Genomic DNA, 7,885 nt, shown 5'->3' on the forward strand with positions numbered 1-7,885 from the left:
AGTGTGTATAAAGGCATAATGAACTTCATGAAATAGAATGGCCACACTTCAGTCATCTTTCAAGTATAACTTCAAGCTCTCTGCCACTCAAGTGTTTCTAAGAAGATCAATTGACAAAAATCATGTTTATGGAGGGTTATCCTTCATTAGCGCAGTTCTCCATCCTCTCGGTCCCCTCATTTTTGCACTGGTTCAGTGGCACTGAGAAGGAAAGAGCAAGGCTGTGCCCCTGCATGGGGTAAGTGGCTTCCTTCACCTTCACAGAGAATGTGCTCTGGCCACGCCCAAGTGTGCTACAGGACATAGTTCAGGAAGCTACTCATTTATCCCAGACTGCTGTAGAAGCCAACATTACACTGTGTTCTCTCCATGACGACCCAGGGGAGAAATTTCTTCACATCTACTAGAACATTCCTATTCTTTCTGAAGACCTCATTTATTTCCTGTCTTGTGAGTACTGTAACTAGTAACCACTCCTGCTTCTGTTCTAATTCCACCCTAAACTAAAATTGAGGACCCATGTTCAGCAGAATCACTGCATACCGTGCTTTTTATAGACCTGGTTAACACTGCTTCTCTATGCTCGTTGTTCTTTTTCCCAAATGCCCTTGGCTGCTGTTCATTTTGTTATCTTGTATTTATTTTTTATTAAGGTCCTCAAAGTCTTTGCTGATCTAGGTAGGCCTACATAAATAGACAGTTTTTCACTTTAGAAAATAAAAGATAATTAATTTTTTTCAGGGCTTCTTAATGATGGGTATGTGTCCAAGAGATACTCTAGAAGAGTCCAAGTGGCACATGACAAATTTTTGATTGGATCAATTTAATTATATGTGTGGCTAAATAAAATATAATACATAAAATATAATATTAAAAAGGTTTGAGGGGAGGCAGTCATCATGAAGGACTTAACGGCATGGGTTTGGGAAATAGGAATACCCCGACATAATGAAATGCACAATGTGAAAACACAGATGGCCAAGACTCCAAGTTGAGTGACTGCCCAAAACACTGTGCCAAAGAGTTTCAGAGGATCCATCTGTGTGAATCCTGTTAAGTGAGAACATAGGGAAAAGATGGCAACAAACACGGGCAAGTGGGAAAAAATTTTAAGATTCCTGGTAAAAGCTTAGCGCTGAAGAAAATCTTTCTCAATTCATTCTTCTGCAGGGGCTGATTTCCAGGAAGCAGTGTCTTCCTCATGCCCCCTTGCCTGGCAGAAGAGAAGGTTTTCATAAGCATTCCTGCTGGTCTCTTGCAGGAAGCTCCCTTAATTCATGCATTTCTAGGTCCCATGGGACCTAGACGATGAAAGTGAAGGGATGGGTTATTCTGGTGTCTTTGTCTCAGGTCCAGGGCATTCTGAGCAACTGGCCTCTAATATCTGCTTCAGAAGAGGCAGGGATACTTAACAGAGTCATTGTGAGTCCAGAGTCACCCACATTCTGTCAGAGGGCACAGTAGTAACATAGATACTTACAGAAAAATGAATGTCTTGGAACAGAAGAGTGTTTGTGCCTGCTGCAGAGAAGGACATGGGTTTGATTTCATTTCCAAGGTAACTTTATCACCCCTGAGCTGAAAGACCTCACTTCAATCCTGTAGCCAAAAAGGAAAAAATATCTTCTACTTGGTTAGCTCACATGACCTGAAAGAGTGAATTTCTGCACAGATACCTCTTCCTCACAGCCTCAGAAGGAACCTACCCTGCCAACACCTTGTTTGGACTTCAGCCTCCAGAACTGTGAGAGAATAAAGTTCTGTTGTTTCAGCCTCCCAATTTTTGGTGCTTTGTAACAGCAGCCCTAGCAAACTAAGACACACACACACTATGTCAAAGATTTTAAGTGCTTCAGAAAAAATGAACACCGAATGCAGAGGAGTGCCGGAGGCGGGGCTAATGGAGAGAAGAATGTTGCTGCTATGTAGAGAAGTCACCCTCTTCAGGGACATTTGAGATCTGAAAGAAAGAAGGAAGGAAATGGGCATGCATACAGAGAAAATCAAACTGTTCAGAGGGTTAGCACGATTCTGTCTAGAAGGGGCGAGAAATGTCAAGGAGGCAGGGCAGCATGGGTGGTGGCCACTTGGCCAATGGTCAGAGGTGCCATATTGTGGGGAGCCTCCTAGACACTGTGCTGACGTGCGCCTGAGCAAGCAGGAGTGGAGGGCAGGAGCACGGTGGTGGGTAAGGAGGACTATGATCGATAAGGTCATTCCAGCTGCTTTGAGCAGAGGAGGTGAGGAGGCAGGAAAGGCAGTGGTGGAGAGATGGTTGAGAGGTGACCTCATCTAGCTAGCTGGGAGGTGGCAGAGGCTGTGAGAGAAAGGCGCAGACTGGGCACATTCTGGAGGTGGGACAGAAGACTTGCTGATGGAGAGGGCGTGGGTGTGAGCAGAGAGAGGTGCCAAGGATGACGCTAGGGTTTGGGGCCCACACAGCTGGAAGGATGGGCTTGTGCTCACTTCAGCAACTGAACAGCCACAAAAGGCAGTGCCAACCAGCTCAAAGCAGTGCGGCAGTGGGAAAAGATAACATTTGAAGAATACAAAGTTTTCGTCTATATTTCTTAATCATCAAACATTTTCTTCCTTAAACTCCACTGTTGGGACTTAAATAGCAGCTCCCGAATGCCAGGCAGAAGGATTTGATGATAAGCACTCTGGCTTCTACCACCCTCCCAGAGGCCCTGAGCCTCTTCCATCCATGACTACAGGCTGGGAAGTTCTCGCAGCTGAATTGCCTGTCATTTGACAGGCAAAAATCTGTAGACACACAACTTATCCTTCTCCCAGCTGCAACTTAGCCAGTCTTTGGGGGGGCAGCTTAAGCAGAGTAGGTGTCCACATGTGTAAATTAAAATCCAGCTCTGTGAGTAGCTGCCCATGGGACTGAGATGGCAAGTGGATGAGTACATGCCACGCCCCCCACACAAAAAATATATTTAGAAACAAGGCCACAAGAATTCTGATGGCTTGGTACAATATAAGTCAGTTGACTTTGTAAATAGCAACTTATTTTATTTAGAAGTTAAAATAAAACCATCATGTTTGGAAAGAACCAGTGTTCTGTGAAAGAACAGATGGAAACCACTCCTCCCTGTTTGTCCTAATGATCATATAACTACAAGCCCAGGATTGTATGTGACTCTCCCAGGTCCAATGATGGGGATGGCAAGGCAGGGTGGACTCCCTACAGTCCTGGATCTCTGCCCCTCATTCCAGAAAGCAGCCTATGTTTTCTTACCAAATGCTGTTTCTGTCCTCATGTAAAATTTTAGGGACCCCATTCCTTTGTTGTCAATAGGTAGACACCTGAGCTGTCCTAAGAACTACCAAGAACCTCAGAGGAGAAGAGTTCATGCGATAAAATAAATCAGAGCACAGACTGATCATACAAGGAGCCTTTCCTCCAGCCACCCCCAGAGCCGACACTCTGGTCCTGATGGTTCTTGTCCACAGAGACCCACCTAAGCTCCATGGTCAGCTCCTGATGGGTTCAGAGGCAGCTTCAACCTTCTGAATGGCCTGCTGGAGAAAATGTATTGAGAGACACTTAGAAAGAAAAAAATACATATGACAGTTCTCAAAAAAATTAAATGTTTGAAAGAGGGAAAGCATCAGATAAAAATCAGGGGAGTGGACTAATATTTGACTCAAAGTCTTTTGTAGGGCTGCAGGGCATCTTGTATTGGGTGAATTCTAGAGTTTGGGAGCAAGGGTAAGAGGTAAGTTGGGGGAATAGGGTGTAGAGAATGAATGCTACCAAACTTCAGTGCATTCAGTAAAGAGAGATTCTGTGAGATTTCCTGGCATCTAAGAGGAATAGTTAATTTTTTCCCAAGCTTTATTTGACAGTGGCCTTTTGAGTTTCCAGAAAGTCACTGTGCCAGAGCACCATACAATTGTCTGCATGGCGAGGTTTGTTGATTTTCCTCTCCTCTCCTCTCCCTCTCCTCTCCTCTCCTCTCCTCTCCTCTCCTCTCCTCTCCTCTCCCTCTCCTCTCCTCTCCTCTCCTCTCCTCTCCCTCTCCCTCTCCCTCCCTCCCTCTCCCTCCCCCTCCCTCCCCTCCCTCCCCCTCCCTCCCCCTCCCCCTCCCCTCCCCCTCCTCTCCCTCTCCCTCTCCTCTCCTCTCCTTCTTTTCTTTTCTCCCATGACTTAATTCTCAGATCTTATAACCCTTCTCAGGCACTTTGTTCTAAGATCCTAGAGACAAGCTATGGCAATTGTCAAGATGAGTGATAAATGCATTTGCCAGACTGACGTGATATTTATAAAGCGGCACTAAATATCTCTGTCTGGGCTATAAACGTCTTGCATCTCTTTCATCCTGCTGTGAGTAATGTAAACAGTATCTGTGTGCTTGTCTGCCTTCTTCAACATTCTGCTGATTCCAGGCTGGTAAGCCCTTCCTGCGGGGAGGGAGGGGTGGCCCCTGGGACAATGGAATGCTTTGGTCACCAACCTTCTCTACTGCTCAATGTGACTCACCTCACACTGGAGCCAGAAGGGATCTTTTACCAGGATGGTGAACTCCTGCTCCCTTGGGGAGCATGCCCTCAGGCAGACAGACACAGGGGGCTCACTCTGCAGGATTCTCCAGTGGAGGGTACCCACCCTGCTGAATGTGGTCTGCACAGCTCCATTCTTGGGCCAGCACCCACTGGTCTATCACTCTTGGAGCTCAGAGACAAGTGCCTTCACTTTGCTCCTATGGGAATCCCTATTAAGGAAATAAAATTAATTGATAACATTTTAATTTTTCTGCAAATTTTGACATTGTCTAAATTAGAGCACAGTGCTTTTCAAAGTATCAGACTTTCCCTCTATCACTTTTCTTAAACACCAAAAACAGCTGCTCTTTGTCCCCACCTGACCTCTCCTGATTTTCTGCCTGAGAGCCCCGTTCACACTGACGCTGTGGCACCCTGGGCCTTCAGCGCGCCCCAATCAGCCACTTAATTCTCAAAGCTCAGTGAGCTCAGTCCCCTGTTTTCTCTCTCCCTGCTCTCGCTTATTCCTCCTTGTCTCCATTTCTTAAATTTTAATTGTGAAACATATCAAACACGTAGCAAATGATATAATAGGGACCCATATACTCACAACCAGCCTACAGGATCTCTCCCACCTGGGCCCCCAAAAGACCTCTGCTGGTGCACCGCAAGGTGACTCCCACTCTGCTCCCTCTGAGGCCTCCGGGCAGCCCTGCTTCGAGAGCTGGGGCAGGAAGGACATTCCCTTACAGTGACCCCCGAGCTCCAGTCACAGCCACTGTGCACAGGAGCTGCTGTCCTCCCAGAGAGGACATGGTCTCAGCAGGGATGCTGGAGGGTGGAGGGACAAGTAAGAGCTATGGCTTATGCAACCAGTGACTTACTCACACTACTGTGACCATAGCTAAAGTCCAAAGAAACAGCAGATTAAGGCCCTTTTGACTTAAAACCCATATTCTTTTTCTCTAGACTCAAATTCCTCCCTAAGTCCTCCCAGACCTCTCCCCTAGGTGGTGGGGACTGGGTGGGCTAATCCACCTGGCACTCCACCTCATGCTAGCACTCCTTCATCAAAGGGCATCCTTAGAACATCAATTCTGCCTTTGGCTCACTCTTCATTTTTGATCACACATTTGCAAACTATACCTTAGTGCTTTCCATTTCTCTCCATTCTCTCTGAATGCAATCACTGATTATTTACTTTTCCCGATGAAATCAACCTCCTGTTTTTCTCCCAATCATGGTTCTTACTGCTTTCTTTCCCATAGTCATGATTGCCCATCCAGCAAGCTCCACCTGCCCAGGCAGGGGAGGCTACCTGCAGTGCCTGCAATGGGCCCCCGCAGTCTCTCCCCACCCTGCAGCAATTCACCCCTCATATCCCCACATGTGCTGTCCTGGGGAACTGAGGGTGAGACCCCCCAGAAGTTCTTTTCAAGTGCAGACGCTGAGTCAAGCACTCTGGCTCATTCTTGAACAACCCAGTGACATGGTGAAGGGGATGTTCTTGGCCATTAAGGTCTACCAAAGCCCTGATGGCACCCCATGAAAAGGGGGTCACTTTTACTTTGATGGAAGAGGCAGGAAGTTAAATGCTGAAGGCAGAAGAGCCACAAAAAATGATTTTTTCTTCTGCCTTCAGAAATCCATATTTGGAAGAAATTATGATGGAAATATCTACATTTTTAGTAGATATTATTTTATAATTGACTTTTCTTGCCAGCACACGTATATTTAAAAACATATGAAAAATTATTTTACCCATGTTGGCTCATTTTATTCTCAGAGAAACCAGGTGACATGGACAGGATAGGATGTCTTTCCCTCTTCTACGACTAAGACTCAGGCTGAGGGAGTGCAGTGACCTGTCTGGTGGAACTCACCCGTCAGGGGCAGTAAGAAGAGCTCAGCCTCCTTACTCCACACTCGGGCTTGTTTGGAGGGCTGCTCAGCTCAGGTCTTCTCACAAAAAAGGCATCTTCAGGTTGGAATGCAAAACACTCAGCCTTAACAGGTAATTAACCAATCTCTCTTCCTATTAGATAAACGCGCACACATGCAAGCATATACACACAACTACTTTAACAAATATAAAAATGTAATCTTCTTAAGTAACAATTGCTACCAAAACATTTTAATTGTATTGCTGAGATGTGAACATGAATAAGCCTGGATGTAGGATCCACAGTTTACTCAACAGAAAAACAAAGGCTAAGTCTTCTTTTTCTTTGAAGAAATTTTCATTGGCTACCAATTAGGACAATGACTCCTTAGAGAATTTTTAAGACAAACTACCCATTTGTTTGGAGCAAAGCTGAACCATCATGAAAAGCCACAGTCATGCAACGAGGCCGGCCTCTCTGGGGGTACCGGCCTGGTGTGGCCAAGCCTCTCCCTCTGGTCTCCCCCACATGAAGGGCGACCTGCCCAGTAATGCAGACCACTCTTCCGTCTCCCTAATTATGAAATTATCACACACGCACGGTAGGTGAATTTGGAAAGAACTGATGGGAAAAAGATCTCTGCCGGCCCTACCAGCTGGAAATAACAACCTCGTGGATGTTAAGACTCCCACTCTACTCTAAAAGTAAATTCACTGAGTTGGTATTGGATGCAGAGAATCTCCCAGGGGCTTCAGAAAGGTGTTTCCTTGCCCAGAAGCTGTCTGAGGAGGATTTAGGGACTGCTGGCTTCAGTGTAACCCATCTACGTCTTCCGCCTATTAGGGTTCTATGTTTGCTTATGTCTGGGGAAAAGGATTCCAGTGCTTAAAATGATTTTTGAAAGTGCTTTGCAGTAGGGACATTTAAATGTTATATGCTTCTGTAAAGGACAGAATGCATTTTCTGGTCATACCTGCATGGTGCACCTACCAACTGTCCAGTCCAATCCATTTCTGCCCATTTGTGAACTGGGCCTCAAGGTCAAGCATTTGACAGCATGAGAGAAAGGGACTTCCTAGCTTTTTAGTAACTTAATTTTGTGGGAAGAGGAATCTTTTTTGAATTTCTGGTACTTTCAAGTGTGCTGATAAAGTATGGAGGTGAATATGCAGGGAGTGTGAAATATACACAATACAACTCAGATTTTAGTTGTGGTTTTCTGCTAAGACAGTAGATCTTAAAAGTTCTCATCACGAAAAATTTATATCTACGTGTGGTGATGGGATTAACTAAATTTCTTGTGGTGACCACTTCACAGTACATACATATATCAAATCATCATATTGTACACCCAGAACTGATGTAATGTGATATGTTAACTCTGTCTCAATAAAAAATGCATGTGACTTATTTCTTTAGAGCTGAACTTGACTCCTTCAAATACCCATCATACTGCTGATGCCAGAGAAAACTCAAGTTGACTAGTGAGCTATAACTCAGAGACCTTT

Source organism: Phyllostomus hastatus, unplaced genomic scaffold (assembly GCF_019186645.2).
Source record: "Phyllostomus hastatus isolate PE091 unplaced genomic scaffold, TTU_PhHast_1.1 phas_contig_58, whole genome shotgun sequence".
Classification (NCBI taxonomy): domain Eukaryota; kingdom Metazoa; phylum Chordata; class Mammalia; order Chiroptera; family Phyllostomidae; genus Phyllostomus; species Phyllostomus hastatus.